Source organism: Falco rusticolus, chromosome 6 (genome assembly GCF_015220075.1).
Source record: "Falco rusticolus isolate bFalRus1 chromosome 6, bFalRus1.pri, whole genome shotgun sequence".
Taxonomy (NCBI): Eukaryota; Metazoa; Chordata; class Aves; order Falconiformes; family Falconidae; genus Falco; species Falco rusticolus.
The window spans coordinates 75,196,443-75,213,313 of record NC_051192.1 but is presented as its reverse complement, the minus strand read 5'-3'; the positions used below and the strand labels follow the sequence as shown (position 1 = coordinate 75,213,313).

The 16,871-nt window shown below is 37.8% G+C and overlaps 1 protein-coding gene across 1 annotated transcript in view; it reads left to right on the top strand.

The window, feature by feature from the left end:
* Positions 1 to 16,871, top strand: part of EYS (eyes shut homolog) — an 874,042-nt gene that overhangs the window by 711,480 nt on the left and 145,691 nt on the right.

Sequence of the window (16,871 nt, the reverse complement as noted above, 5' to 3'; positions counted from 1 at the left end):
CCATCTAAACTTACCTGCTTTCAATTTAGGTATCTAGTCTAAAGGACTTGGTCTGTATAACTGTGTGGATGTATGGCAAAAATTGAAAATTCATACAGTACTCAGGCTATTATTGTTCACTAGGCTTTTTGCCATTCAGGTAAAAGTTGGCAGCTTCTTTAGATTACCTACATCCATTGAAATAGAGGTCAGTGTTAAATGGTGAACATTCTCAAAAGATAAAAGAATGGGCTTGCAAAAGAAAATTTCTTTCTCACAATATTTTTCCCCATTAATAACCTCTTGTTTCTGTTGCAATTGCTGCAACTTCAAATCTGTTTGAAAGTTCAAGGTTCTGATGTTGTGAGCCTTAATTATAAAAGGAATACATTTTATAAATTTCTTTAGTACCATAAAAAATAATAGTGTAAACAGGGACCAAGTTATTTGAATTTTAAATTTCTTTTTCTTAAGTCCTGTTTGTATAGTGCACCTTCTAATCTCCTGTTGAACACAGAATTCAAAAAATTAGATTTTGTTGGTAATTTTATGTAATCAAATTTTATCAAATCTGTCATTCTGTTAAATCAAATTCTGTCTGGGGGCTAACGCTGACTTTTAACTCAAAACGGTGCTCTGAACTTGAGCTTGAAATTGATGTAGTAAATTCTTGATGCCCTTCAGTGTCCTGAAAAAAAGAGGGCATAATTTAGCATCTATTCCTCAATGTATCACCCACCAGAATTTAAACTTTTACTTGATAGAATAGGAGATACTACAGGTGACTGTATTCCCTATAAGCAACAAGGATAGTTTTTATTTTTACCTATATTGTGTTTTGTTTTAAGAATCATAGAATATATAATTCTATATTATTATCTGTTTTAAGAATGTAACATGCTTCGTTTGTATTACCAATGCTGCTAGAGGGTATTTATAATCATAAGCATGTTCAAGTTGACATAATAAAGCAAAATCGGGTAATGCACAAAAATCACAGTAACTTTTGCAGTAGTTTATTTTGGATTGCATTTACCGTTGTAGGAAGAACGAACTCATCCTAAAAGAAGAGAAGACTGGTAAATCCTGTCTCGTTTAGAGACTTTTAGTGTAACAACATATCATTTGATGATCAGCACAAGAAATAAATTCTACCAATCTGTGGTTCTGCTTGCACAAGTGTAGTACCCTACGAATAGATTTATTTTTAGTGTACATATATACATATTTTAATGTGAATAAAGACTGTTGTGAACTCCTTTCTTGAAGCCTGTGACAGCTGATGAACTTTGACTTCAATAAAATTGTTCCACTTCCTAAACAACATTCATATTGAAAATAGAGATATATTTTTGTTTCTCATTTTGCAATGTTATTTTGTTTGCCTGCAGGCATAACTGTCTCATAACTACATAAAACAATTATTCATTCACCACAAAGAATTGAAGCTTTAACTATTTACTAATGTACAAGACACACAAAGAAACATTTGGTGATGGTGAGCAAAAAAAAGAAGTGCTTCTGAAGCCATTTCTGTCTTGTCAGTGGTCATTTTGACATGAGTCGAGTCAAGCTTTGTATTTTATCTACTGCCTGTCCCAGTGAGAGTACCTGTATAGCGTAGTGGTAGAATGGAAGTTTTTTTCAGTCTTTCCAGTGGTTAAGCTACATTCCTGGACAATAATTTTGTTACGTTTCCACCATTCTCCATCTCTAAAATAGAAGAGCATCCTTGAAAATAATAATGAAGGTTGATATTCTCAGTTTTGACCAATATTTTTATTATGTTCTTTTTTCCTCAGATAAGTCAAACATTTCAGTAATATCCCTCATACCCTGAAATTCATTGCTGTCAATTATTGATTTTAAAGAAATACCATGTAGTTCAACACATGTTTTCTTTGTGTTATTCCTAGTAGAATTGAAATGGTAAAATGAACAGGACTAATGAAGGATACTTACAAACTTTGTTACATGAATATTCACATGTTTAACAGGATGAGATGTTTAATTACCATGGTAATCTGTAAGGTATGTTTAGTATTTCATTGCTATGCATATTACAAATATGTTGGTAAGTAGATATGTGAACAGCTTGTTGTTTTTCATGCTATAACCTTCACAAAGCATGAGTAAACTATTGTATAATTTAGAACATTCTAACACCTTCCAGTTTAGCAGTCCCTCTTATCAAAAGTGGCATAAATTTTCAGAATCAAGAATAACCAGACTATCTCATCTTCCAGAGAAAACTCTAGGATTAATAATCACATTAAAGAAACAGTTTCAATGCACCATTGAAAAGCATAATAATTATTTATTACTTTCTTAGTGACTGATGTTGCTAATAGCAGTTACGTGATTCTACTGAAGCTTTATGTCACAGTTTACTGGGTCTTCTAAAGACAATAAGCTGCGAATTCACCAGAATTAAGGTGTACATTATAAATGGTAATGAATGCACATTTCATTACCTTTTATTTTTAGATTTGGCTTTGTGCTATAACTTTAAAATTCCAAGTTTCAAAGCACCTCTGTGTTTCTGCAAAGAAAATAGCAAGATTAAAGTTCTAATAGTCTGTATAACCCAATTCCCATTTTCTGGATACATGTGCTTTGAAAATGTTATGATTTGCCTTTCAACTATGTTACAGCTAAAGCATTTGTAAGTGTTTCTTTTATCATGGAAATTCTAAACTGCATTTAACCTAAATTTCCAAAATGTTGCTAAGCTCTTTAAAGCTCTCCCTTCATGTATTAAAGGAGACTCTGCTTTAATGGTGCATACTGATCCTTTCAAGTGTGCTATAGTCCTTTTTTACTGTGTGCTGCATAAAGCATTGTATTCCAAGTACTGTTAATGTGATTGCTTACTCACTGCAGTTTCTCTAGATAGCTCCATGACCTCATGTGATTCGCTTTTTTGTCTTCTTGTGGATGAGTAAGACTGTGTGAAACAGATAGTAAAGGTTTCAGAATACTTGGCTGTTCCCTCTGTTCCGGGGAAGAAGCAGGATGCAAACCCCTTCTGATCTGCTTGGAAGGGAGAACAGTTCTTTCATATAACATGATAGTACAAAGTGATTTCAGTACTACTGAAGAGACACTAGGTATTCTACATGAAACAATGCACATATCTGACTTGAAAGAAAAAGTAGTCACTGAATTACAGAGGGAATAATGAACTGCTAAAATTCAAGATAATTAGTATATTACAAATATTTTTTTCAATGTTGTTCAATATTTTGACAGTTTCAGTATTTATTTATTTTGAAAGTATATAGAATTCTGTAAAATTCATTGGCTCATTATCTGGTCACCCAGTGCTTCACACAAAGGACTTTTGAGACAACTGGTGACTGTTAGTTTGGCACAGTACATGCAACTACAGCAATAGAGTATATTGCCAAATATTTTATGAAGGTGCTATGTTGTCTTCTTTCTAAGTGAGATGATAGTAACACTATTTTATTTGTGAGTTGTGAAGAGCTAAACAAACAAACGAGAAAATCTGTGAAAGCAAAGCAATTTTTAAAATTCTCTTCCTCAAGCCTTTTGTTGCCTAAGTGGGAAATCAGTATAGAAATAAAACTGGTTCAGTCTGCTTGTAACAGTTTGCAATTCTCTACAGGTTTGCTTTAACTGAAAACAATAGGAAGAGCTGTTTACTCTGTAGATACTGATAATTGGTACAAATTAATAAACAGTAGGCAGCTAGCCTTTGCATGAGCATCCAAAAAAAGGAATGGTGAAGGGAAGGGGAAGAAAATGTATCTTGTGACAAGCCAGTTTCGCTCTCTGATACACCTCATGGGCACCAGTAATTGCAGAAGAATCAGAGGGCAGGTCACCCCAAACAAGGAAGCAGGCAGTGAAGCCACGCGGTCCTGACTGCTGCAGGGTTAGCTGGATTTTCTCCATTCTGCTGAGGAGAAGGGAGCAGTTCTTTTTGGTCTAGGTGATCAGCTCCTAGATCAGCAGCAAACTTCCTATGTGGTTTTAAAGAGTTTGGTTAATATTAGCCTGTTACTTAGTTTGCACACCTCTAAAGTGGAAGTAAGTACTTGTCTATCTCAGAAAGATGTTCAAAAGATTAAATGACTGAGACCAAGTTAAGTATTTTGTACTATACTCGGTCCAACCCTGTAACCCAAAATCATCACAGGACCACATGTATAATAACTTGGGATCTCTGTTTCATAGAGTTCATTGAAAAACTTTTTATCATGGGGGATGAGGGAAAGAAGGAAGAAACAGCAGTGGCTATTCTGTATTTTATTTTTTTTTATTTTAATTGCTATACTTTATTTTTCTAACTTCTTGTTTCCTATATAAATTTCAGGCAGATATCTAATATATAGTTTGCATATATGCAGAGAAGGAAAAAAAACCAGGATATCAGACAGCTGGTTCTTTCAAGACTAGCCATTTTTGGTCTAGTTTTACATACTGGAAGTAAGAAAATTTGGTGCTGCAAATTGATTCACTTGATTAAAGAGAGCATTGAGTAAAATTTACCCATGTATTTGTTAAATAGTCCTCTTTAGTAGTCAGGTTAGAGAGATAGACATGTAAGCTGCATCTTTCTGGAAGTCTGAAAGAAACTCATTTAAGGAACACAAATGAAGAAGGAAGGTATTTCTCTCCCTTTGACTGAAGTACATAAATTATGTGATGAATTTCTATTCTGGAATGTAGTTAGGTCAGGTGGGAGAAGCTTCTTTATTCATCTCTCCACCACCTTGTCTGTCATTATTATCCTTTACTGGTTCTTTGAAGCACACATTGACCTGGCTTATTTGTTAGACCATAAACTGTCCATGAAGTTTTCTTCTCTGCTTGCTCACTGCCGTGTGCCACTTGCCTTTTGTCCCACTCTCTTTAGCTTTGTTGATCTATTTTTTATGGACTTACGCTGCTGTTACATCTTGTTATCACCTCCATCCAAAGATGCTTTGTCAGTTTGTGGCCATTGCTTGATCTTGTCCTTGACATGGCTGGAAATACAGAATTAAATAAAACTGTACTTCACTGGAGGCTGATTATGGGTGGAAGTCTAAGCTGTGGGTAAATGTAGCAGAAACTAGAGGGCAGAGACCTTCACCAGAAACAGGTTAGGTGTGCAGATTTGTGCTATTATTACATCGTGCCGTTCAAAACCAATAAAGAGATTTTAAAACACCTGGGGCTAGTTTTCAAAAGCATTGCTTTCATACCATACTGGTACTGACAAGGTTGTACAATAAGATACTTAGGTTTTCATCTAATAAATTTAGTCTGTATATCAATAGCTTAATCTTTTAGCAAAGTGCGTGCAGAGTTCATAGAAAGAAGGTGCACAGGGTGCAGGTGCCCCGGGGGCTGCAGGGCCCTGTGAGGGGCAACCGGGGCTGCCCTGGGCCGGGCACAGCCGGTTCCAGCCGGCTCCAGCTGGCCCTGCAGGGTAGGCTTGGGCCCGTGGCCCTGGTGGTGGGGGCTCAGGGAAATGTCTGTAAAAAAGGGCAAAACGCCCAACAGGCAAAGTGAGGAGTGAGTCGGGGGGGTGGGTAAGAAACAATCAGTCCTGTGAGCGCCAGGGTCAGGGAAGGAGCGAGGAGGGGCTCCAGGCACCGGAGCAGAGATACCCCCGGCGGGCTGTGAGAGACCATGCCAGAGCAGGTACCCACACTGCAGCCTGTGGGCTGCAACAGGTGGTATTTCATGAAGGAACTGTGGTCTGTGGGAAGCCTACACTGAAGCAGGGGAAAGGGAGAGAGGGAAGGAGCAGCAGAGACGAGTTGTTATGGGCTCACCACAACCCCCCATTGCCCATCCTCCTGCTGCTTGGGGTGGGTAGATACAGGGGTTGGGAATGGAGCAGAGTTGACCCTAGAAGAAAGAGGATTAGGGAGAAGGTGTTGTAATTTTTGTCTTTGTTACTTACCACCTAAATCTGTTAAATAGGCGATAAAATAATTTTCCCACACCAATCTGTTTTGCCTTTGATGGTAATTGGTAAGTGATCTCCCTGTCTTTATCTCAGCCCAAGAGCTCTGAGATCTTACTCCCCACCCCACTGTCATGTTGAGGAGGGAGAGTGAAAGAGCAGCTGGGTGGGCATCTGAAATCTGCCCAAGGTCAACCCCCCACAGAAGGAATTGTGAAGAGATACAGAAAATGATTTTTCTACATTCCTTGCATATGTTGTTGTATGGGAAAAATTTGGTAATAAATTTAGGACCTCTGTAGGGCAAATTATAGCTACTGCTGCCTTGTGTTGGATAAGGTTTTATTCTTCTGTCATTCAACAGAAGGGAAAAGTGAATATGTTGTAGAATTCTTGTCACATTATAAGTGTTAGCAGATAGTGAACATAGAAAAGTAATTAATGTCTAGCACTACTGGTGCTATTGTCTTTCCGGAGGCATGAAAAACATCTGTTGCATTACAGAGCATTTAAGGATACAGTAACTGTTGTAACATAGTTTGCAAATAGCTTCTCTGACTCTGTGGAACCCCTGTGCTTTTGTATGAAATGACAAATTAAACAGACATGTAATGTAGAAGTTTGGAGTACATTAAAATAAAATTCTTCTCCAGGCTATGAACTGCATTTTCTGGAGGCTTTGCTCAACTGCAATATCATATTTGCTGTATATTTCCCGATTTGAGGTAACACTGCTTATGTAGCAACAATTCACGTCTGTGCCTTGGGATATGTGTCCCTGTGGTTTTTCTTCCACAGCTTCTATACAGTTTGCAGTGCTGGTCAGCTTTTTGCATTTATAGTAGATATGACTTCCTACTGAACTGGTGGGTTTTAGTGAGAACAGCAGGAACTAAGGATCTATACGTTGTCACAGAAAACTTTCTGTCCCCCCTACAGTTCACATTGCCTTGTCAGAGCTGCCAGCACCTAGGGGACTAGTAGTGAAAGATGTGAATGTGGGAGCTATACTGTAGCATGCTGTGTTGCTGCTAAATTACTCAGCAGCTGTTCAAAACACCTTCAGAAAATACTTTTTCTCTTGTATTTGAATAAATTTTATGTAAATCTGATAGGTGGTGTGGCCCCTGGGTTTTGTTCCCAGCACTATCAGAAACAATCTTCTGCAACCTCTTTTGTTCACCCATCTGGAAAGTAACAGGATTATACGTGCCTGCCTTCTGGTGGAAGGTGTAAGTTTTGCTCAATGGCAAATGTGAAAAATACAAAAACTAAACAGCAGTTGGTGGCTGACATAAGACAAGGCATGATCTGACCATTTCTTTCCTTCACGGAGGTAAATTAAAAACACTCTTTCAGAACCAGTGAAAAAGGAAGATGTTTATTATTAAGACTGTGAGTTCTTCCTTCACTTTTAACAGAAGTACATATTGCTTTGTTCTAGTGAATTTATTTAGACCAAATCCTTACCCCTATAATCTTTCTGTAGAGTCTTTCTTACCCTAGATTCCTAACTGTATTTCATATAGGTAGTGAATCTAGCTCTCCTGTCATACCACTTTGTAAATGTGGTAAATTTCTTCAGTTCCCATGTAGAACAACATTAATACAAGCGGGTTTACTGAAGACACAAGGTGAAGATATGTAAGATAGAACAGGCTCACAATGAGACATGAGTACAGTTTGCTGGCTACTTGATGCAGACAATAATCTCAGAAGTAGCCTGTGCTAAATGTATATACATGTTTTTCAATTTTAGAGCTCAGTGTGGTGGTGCACTGATGTTCTCCCAGCCAATTATGTGATATTGCTGGCCTTGCTAAATATCCAGTTCCTGCTCCAAGGGCTAGGAATGCTTTCTAAAGCCTATATTTCATCTGTTTCCTTTTAATCTCTTTAGGCCTCAAATTTAAGCCAGAAAGTGTTGTTTACTTTTAGGTTGGTTTGTTATTATTATTATTTTCCCAAAACACAGAGCACATTTAATAATATGGAAGTTTTCTATTTAGTAATAGAGAAAAGTGGTAAGCATCACCATTTGCTTTGTCTAATTAAAATTACAAAAAGTCTCAGAATGCTAAAAAGTAATCCTATGGCGTTCAAGTGTTCACACGTTCCAAGACATACAACATTCATTCATACTGAATGGCAAATGGCTCTATATTATTGCATATGCTACATTTCAGCAGAAAGTATTTTGAGCCAATATAATGCCTGCAACATTTTATTTTCTTGTGAGTTTTACACTGATCAGATTTTGGAATTACGTATCTCTTACTAAAGTCCTCTTCTCAGGAAGGTAGTGTCAGTCTTACTGGGCAGGCAATTGAAGAGAAGGCTGATTAACTTAGTCTGATTAACTGTGAAGTGCTGCAGAAATTCTGCTGATCATCTTTGGGGTGATTTGTTAATTTGGGTTTTAGTTGGATCACACTCCCTGAACAGCTGCATCAAGGTGCTATTGAGCACCATTCTTTTTGGCATCAGCACAGTCTCAGATTGACTACAATTGCTCCTTATTAACAGTAGATTAAACGAGATATTTTACCACTCAAGCAAGTATGGCAGTCAGACCCAAAATGAGGCCTCAATCTTGGAAAGCCCTCTCTTGTTCTTTAAAACAGATTCTGTTTGTTCTTATTTTGACGAGTTAACGTGTAGAAGATAAACCTTATCCAAAGACAGTGGGTTAAACACTGTCCAAATTAGTTCATTTCATACCACTGCTTTGTGATGTAAAGTTATGTGTCCAAATAATTTTAATTAGAGCTGATCATGTTTTCTGACAGGTTTGCAGCAAGGATGTGGGATTATTTTGGTAGCTTTTATCTTCTTGTTCATGTAGTACTAAATCAGTGATTAAATACAGAACTCATATTTTTGCTCTCCTTTGAACTCTATGATATTTATTTTATTTTATTTTATTTTGACTACTCAAAATCTGCTTTAAGAAGACAGAGAAAGGATAAGATGTCACTTTTCTCAGTTATGAGTAGGAAGACTGTTAAGTACACCAAAGGTTGCACACTGAATACAGAAGACCAAAGGGCCACAACATTTACAGCTACATTAAGTAGGAAATGAAGCAGCACAGAATTGTTCAGTTTAAATTCGAGCTGAGCTGCAAGAAGCTAGTATAACTCATCTCACCTTGCACAAGTTCTTGAACTAAACAAGAGCTAACATTTTGCCACCTGTGACTTTCGTGGCATAATGCTGCTGCATCATCAGATGATGAAATAAATTAAATTGCCCAATAACTGGGAAAAGTCCAAGTATACATTCTATACTTTTCAAATCTAATTGCATAACTTTAAACAAAAGGTAGATGAAAATTCAGAGATTGTATTCCTCCAAAGCACATATTAAATCATTTCAGATCTTTTAGATGCCAGCAATTGAGAGTATCCCTGCTCATTTTTATCCCAGATAATTGAGAATAGTTTTCTATGGGCTCCAAAGAACTTCTATAAAATTCATGTGCTTTGAATCATTATCATGGATGAAGGACAAGTAGATTCCAAAATGTTGATTTGATTTAAGATGGGTATTAAAAACATTGCTTAATAAGCTTCTTACTCTCTCCTTTGCAGCTTTCCCTTTGAAAATAACATGTCTAAATAATGATGTCTATTTACATCAGCATAGAGTTGGTTTCTGATTCAAGCCAAAGAAGGGCTGCTTCTTCGCTGCCTAACCAAACTGTTAAATCAACATTCAGCAGTGACATAGAAGACACAGAACTTCCTTTGCTTCCCCAATACTTCCTGAATAAGAAAAGGGTGATAAAAGGAATTGAAAGGAAAATAAAGCTAATTAATCATGCAGTAGGTTTTCCATAATAGATTCACTACACAACTAATTCTTCTTATCTAGTTATATGCAGTACACATTACAGTTGAATAATCATCAGCATGCACCAAGCTGTTCATATGCCAGGCACAGGTGTTTGGGTTTATTTTCCTTACTGACCAGACAGCAGCCTATTTTTGTTATTATTTTTTTAATGTGAAAATCAATCCAGTAGCTGTTTACTAAAAGCAGTGGTAGAATTAGCTGATCTAATCCTGCTCACCCTATCACCACAATCTGGATGAGGGGATTGAGTGCACCCTCAGTTAAGTTTGCAGATGACACTAAATTGGAGGAGAGTGTTGATCTCCTTGAGGGCAGGAAGGCTCTGCAGAGGCATCTGGACAGGCTGGACTGATGGGCTGAGGCCAACGGTAGGAGACTCAACAAGAAGTGCTGGGTCCTGCACCTGGGTCACAACAATCCCATGCAGTGCTACAGGACTGGGGAAGAATGTCTGGAAAGCTGCCTGGAAAAAGAACCTGGGGGTGCTGGTCGATAGCCAGCTGAAGATGAGCCAGCAGTGTGCCCAGGTGGCCAAGAAGGCCAACAGCATCCTGGCTGGTATCCAAAACAGTGTGGCCAGCAGGACAAGGGAAGTGATTGTCCCCCTGTACTCGGCACTGGTGAGGCTGCACCTCAAATACTTTGTTCAGTTTTTGGCCCCTCACTTGAAGAGGGATGTAGAGGTGCTGGAGCGTGTCCAGAGAAGGGCAACGAAGCTGGTGAAGGCTCTGGAGCACAAGGCTTATGAGGAGCAGCTGAGGGAACTGGGGTTGTGTAGCCTGGAAAAAAGGAGTCTCTGGGGGACCATATTGCTCTCTACTGCTACTTGAAAGGAGGTTGTAGGCAGGTGGGGCTCCGTCTCTTCTCCCAGGTGGCAAGCAACAGGAAAACAGGAAACAGCCTCAAGTTGTGCCAGGGGAGGTTTAGATTGGATATTGGGGAAAAATTCCTCACTGAAAATGTGGTGAAGCCTTGGAACAGGCTGCCCAGGGACATGGTAGAATTACCATCCCCGGAATTATTTAGAAAGCACGTAGATGTCGTGCTTAATGATATGGTTTAGTGATGGACTTGGCAGTCCTGGGTTAACGGTTGGACTTGATGATCTTCAAGGTCTTTTCCAGCCTAAATGATTCTTTGATTCTATGATCTTCCTGCCCACTCTCTTCCTCTATCTCACAAATAAGAGGCAGATGCATGACAGAGGAAGTTTTCCAGATTCATCATTAAGTAAAGCACTTAATCTTGACTGAAGGCAAGCAAGTATTTAACTGCTGCAGTTTTACCAATACAGTGCATACATTCTTTAAAAGCAAGTTGGGTTTAGATTAATTCTTCTTAATTTCTAGTAACTTAATATAGGAGCAATTAATTAGAGTGACAATCACAGAACTTGCACTTACTACCTACCATATTTGGCATTCTTGGGACATGATCTTGGGCAAGTCTTTTCACCTGTCTTTGCTTCAGCTTCTTCTCTGATACAAGATTTGCAGAGATCTTGTTACTATGAAATTCAAAGTCACAAAGTGCTGATATGCATAGCTGAAAACTAAAATATTCTAAATAAATAGCTTATGTCCGGTAGGTAAAGCTGTTTCCTAAAATTCACTGCTGTTCAGTTAAAACATTTAAAAACAGTTCAACTTAGCTTTAACCTACAGCTGTCCTTTCAACAAGGCTTTCATCACTGTGTCAAATAATACCCTTACATCCAGATCAGCTAAGTGGGCGGAAAATTTGATGGTCAGCAGTGCATAGTCTAGCTGGCAGTCAGTTACTATTGGCATTCCCTAGTGCTCAATTCCCTAGTGACCTAAAGAAATAATGAGGTAGTGTAGTGCACTGGGTCCTTCAGAGGCCTCCTAGGGATTGCTTCATGAACTTCATGGGCATGTCAGAACTATACTGCTATGAGTGCTCTTCTGACCGGGTTAGAAATGTTTTTACTAAACTACATTCTTCGAAATTACACTTTTTTTACTTCCCTATTTAAATTTGAAGGCCAACATTTCCTCTCCAAACCTTGCAATTATACAGTATGTAGACTGGAATATGTTGATACCTTTAGTTTGATCTTTTTTTATTAAGTGTTTTGTTCTTGCTATTTTGGTGTTTAAACCTTGAGAGAGTGACTTGAAATGAAAGACAACGGTCTTCTGTTTTTGCATTCTAAAGCAAAACTTTTTTTTCAGCTATTTGATGAAACTCAGCTACTGATTGATCATCATTGAATCGTCTGAGTAAAATCACATCAACAGTGTGATCATGTTACCATCCATTTTTCTGTAGTGCCCAGTATTATTTTACCTATTGCAGTAAAAACAACCAACCAACCAAACAAAAAACAACAACAAAATAAAACCCCAACAACATAAAATAACCTTTGGAGAGGGAATGCTGTAATGGGACCAGCTAGAATCATGAATACAAACATACAGAAAAGAGCAGTGAAATGTAAAAATCAGTTTATACCAGGGCTCCTCAAACTGTTTAAACAAGTGGCAGGAGGTCATCTGCGGCTGCTTGGTTTTCCCCCCCAACCCCTGGCTGGGGGGGGGGGGGGGGGGGGGGGCGGGGGGGGGTCTGTAAATACTGGGGGGTGGATTGAGGACCCTGGGGGGCCGTATCCAGCCCGCAGGCTGTAGTTTGAGGACCCCTGGTTTGGCTTTATGGTGGGCGATATTAAAAGTGTCTACTTTTAGGCCCCTGTTAGGACACTTAGGTGTCAGAATGACTAAAAATTGTCTGACCTTCAGGCTCATTCAGACGACTCCAGTGGGTTTATTTTTTCTGTTGACTGCAGAGGTAGCCAGGCACCTCTGTGACTATGTGTCACTCCAATGTGTTGAGTTGCAGCATTTAGTATCAATTGGTAAGGAGAAGGACTGTGTATGGGACAGGCCTGACTCACACCCATACTTTATGAGGTTCCCTCCCCTTTGGGATACTGCAAAGTCACTCTCCTAATACAGAAAAGAAGTTTAATAAAACCAGAGAGAAGCAGCTTGACTTCAGGCTAGTGAGGTAGAATAGTTCTGTTATGTTTTCACCAGACATCATGTATATTTTTCAGTGACCTTAATGACTTCAAAGTTTGTAAGAATTTCTTGGGCCAGGTGAGTCCCTTTCATGGTGGTGCTAAAGTTCATTCTCGTATTTCTTCCTGTGACCTGGCAAGTGATACATTCCTTTCTGTGTAGTGGCCTGCCTTCAGTGAGAAGGCTGGAAATTGATCCTACTCCATCTCAGCCCATTCTAGTTTCCACCTGGATGATTAGGCTGTTCTCTTGGAGTGTGCACTCTGGTGCTTTATGGTTGAAGAAGACTAGACAGAAGGTCTCCTAATAACCAAGTTCCTTAACCACAAGACCTTTTTTTATGGAAAATGGGCACCTGCCTTTTTTCACTATGTTGTATGCTTAACATGTATATGCTTATTATGCATATTTCACAGGTCATGCTCATTAAAGGAATGAGGAAAGGGTTTGGGCACCTTACCATCTATCTTAAGCCATAGAAGACCCAAGGAAGAAATTAAACCATGAGGTGCTCAGGGTAGGAGCATCTGGAGCATGTGTGATTATTACATTCTGAAGGACCCTTCTGAGGTACCATCTTGAGCAACCTTCCTTAGCTGACCTTCCTGTGAGCTTCCGACCAAGGGGCTTCCAACCCAAAGCATTTTGTGATTCTGTGATGCTATGAGACCATCTCCAGAGGTTCTTCAAAATGTTAGTTCTGTGATTATGTGATTGTGAGGCAGAAAGGAGGGAATTTTGTGATTTCACATTGTTTAAGGACAGTTAAACTGTCTCTGATTCAATTTGTGCCTATAATCTAAACTGCTGCAAATTGTAGACAGCTTAATCTGGAATTAATTTTTGTCTGTTACAATTGTCTATTCTGATAAATTGAAACTTTATTCAGTGCTTGAATTTTTACCTAAAGTATCTTCATGGTAAATAGCACTGGGCATCCCTTTAAAATGAAATAGTTAATCTCGGGTTCTTTCTTGTAGTGAAATGTTTTCTAATATTTCCAAATTCAATATATGTATATTTGTATTCATAATATTTAAGTGGAAAAGTGAACAACAAAATGAAAAAAGAAAGCACCTCATCTGTAAGGAAAAACAGATTGTACATACACAGCAACAGCCATTGTGCTGTTTGTTTACACTTGCAGAATTTCCTTAACAACTTAGATTCATAAGATATAGTCTTGTTGAAAGGCTACTGTCCTACGTAAGATTTTGTCTACCTGTGAAGAGATGTAGCCATTTCACATTGTACAAGATTGTCCTTTTCCATGAACACCTCATACTTTCTATTTCTAACATCTGATGAAAGTAATCTATCTTGTTTAAAAAACAGAAAACTTAATAAAGGGTAGCCTGTGAACTCATACAAGCTAAATCTGTTACATTTACCATACTTTTTTTTCCCCGGTTAATATTCATGAATCTTGTGCGGTATTTATTTTCCAAGTAATACACTTCAGCTCAAATATACATCACTAATAAAAGTGATTGAAAAAAATAGGTGAAGCATTTGTAATCCATTATAAAATGTACACCTGACTATTTAAGTACTCTCTCTCAAAGCACTTCCAAATGACTTTATAATCTATAATTTACCTTTTTATATTCAAATAGGGAGTAAGCATTATGTTCCTCTACTTTCATGTATGTTTAAGAGCAGCTTTAAAAAAGATTGCAGCTAAAATATGTATGAACATATCACCATAAAGCAATCTTTTTTCTTTCTTTTTTTTTTTAATAGTTGGTTATAGTTTAGCAAAATGTTCTTAGCTGTTCATGTTGGATGCTGTGATTTAGACAGCTTCAAGTACAAAGGACATATAAAAATATTATGATAATTTAATTTCTTTGACACAGCAGTTCTAAAGCTCATACATTTTTGATGATAGGGAAAAACACAGCTTGTGTGTTATCATAAGCAGACTGCAACAAAATACCTAATGACTCCGGTGCAGATAAAGGTGAGTTGACCCCTTCAATCAGTTTAGATGACAACAGTAAACTTCAAGTTCTGTTCAGTTCTGTATTTATGTTTGTATTCTGAAAGTACAGATCTGTGCCATTCTGCTCCTTTGTGTGTTCAAAGAAATAAGTATTAGTCAAGAAACAGTTACTAAAAAACACAATTAACTGGTTACATTGCCTAGCAATTAGGCTTCACAAATCAATAAAAAGTCTGGTAAGTGCATGTGTCATTAAACATTTCTAGCTTGTGTCATTGAGTTGCTCATGCTTTGTGAATGTAGACTTTTAATATGCCCAGCACTCTTTGTAGCACTGCTCTCTCTCATTTATCCAAAATGAGTGATTCTTACATGTGTTGGTGAGGGCCTGAAGGTATTATGATGACAAGGACTTACCTTCTTTCTTACTGATGGTGTCAAAATGAGAGGCAAAATGTTGGTGAGCACTAGAGGCACAAAGATTACTTTCCTAACTGGTGTTTCCGCTTGCTAAGAAAGCTCAGTTACTCATTCCCAATTTCATCTGGGCTACAAATTATTATGCTTCTGCAGTATACTGTGCAGGTGTGCTTGCCTCTTTGTTTGTGACAGCACAAGAAGTAATGCCTACCACAAATAAAATGTTAGTGATAATTATTTTCATACATTGAAAACTATTCCTTAGCAATAACATATATTTGCACCTTCAATGACACTAAAATAATAATTTGCTAAACTAAGCAGTACGGTGGAGAACTCGGTATCTTATTTTAAGAGGCTGTCCTGGACTCTATGCCCTGACTTACATTCTCTTGCCATATTTTCAGCTGATCTTAATGTAATTCCACTGAATTAGGCATTCTTAGACCTTTATAGAAGAGTTAGGAGTATAAAATGGTAGATGATACAGGTGCTTCAGCAGTTGTTCCTGAATTATAAGAGAGATTAGGTGTCTGCCTGTTCTTTTTTCCAACAAGGATGCTTCTGAGAATGTGAAGAAGAAAATTACTTGAATGTCATCAGCAGAGTCCAAGAAGAGGTTATCTGAATATCACTATGAGAAGCAAGCACATAATTGCCTAAGTCTCAATTAGGGCAATGTGAGAGTAGCTCCAAGGTCCAAAGACTTAAGGTTACAGAGGATTAGAAGACATGAGCATTAAAGACTCTGAAACCAAAATACCAATACTTTTTTTTAATTGATACTTAAATGTGTAAAACTGAGATGCCAGCAGGATGTCTCTTAGTCATGAGTATTAGCAAAGATGCCACCTTCGATGTCAAGGTTTCCACTAGTTGACAACAGAAGGATTTTATTCTTTAGAGTCTCCTCAGAATTTCCAGTATAAGTATACAGATTGTTTCTTCTCTTGGCATTCAGGTTAAAAAGTCGGTTTCCCATTAACCATATTGCTTAACCTATTTTTCTCTTAGTTTTCCCATGTAGAGGGGAGGTAGCGGTTCATTTTAGACCAGCAGAGTATGCGAAGGAAAATTAATTAGTTCTGCCTGGTAGTAGCAATGTATGTTACTCATTATTGTATTTCTTCTGTCAGTAATAGGTAAAAAAATAGAAGATTCTCAATCAGAGATCAGTGCAATATTGCACTGTTATCTGTACAACATTGCATTGATACAGCTTTATTCATGTGTCAGGTAGCTTTCTAATTTTCATTCATAGGATTAGATTTATTTGAGACAGTAAATGGAAGACTATATCTAAAGATGGCTCAACATAATAATTCATTCCTGCACTGTAGTGCAATACTAAACTCTTCGCTAACTCCATCCGGAAGGGTTGCTCTGCTGCTGGGAGTGATGGCCTTCCTCAGGGGAGGACAGACATAATTGGTAGGACGTTACCTACTACGTCTTTTTGTGAGCATATTTCCAACACATATTTGAGGCATTTTGTTGATGAGGCGTTAGGACAATTGAACCATCAACATTTGTTTGAAATTACCTTTCTCAATATTGTCTTGAGTGGAATTTCCCACACTCAAAATATGGTATTTTGGATATTTCATTAATTTCTTTTATTCTTTCCTTTGTTCTGTTTTAACCATTCTCACAAGCACAATTTATGTATATATAGAAAAATTCTTAACCACTGTAGGCAAAT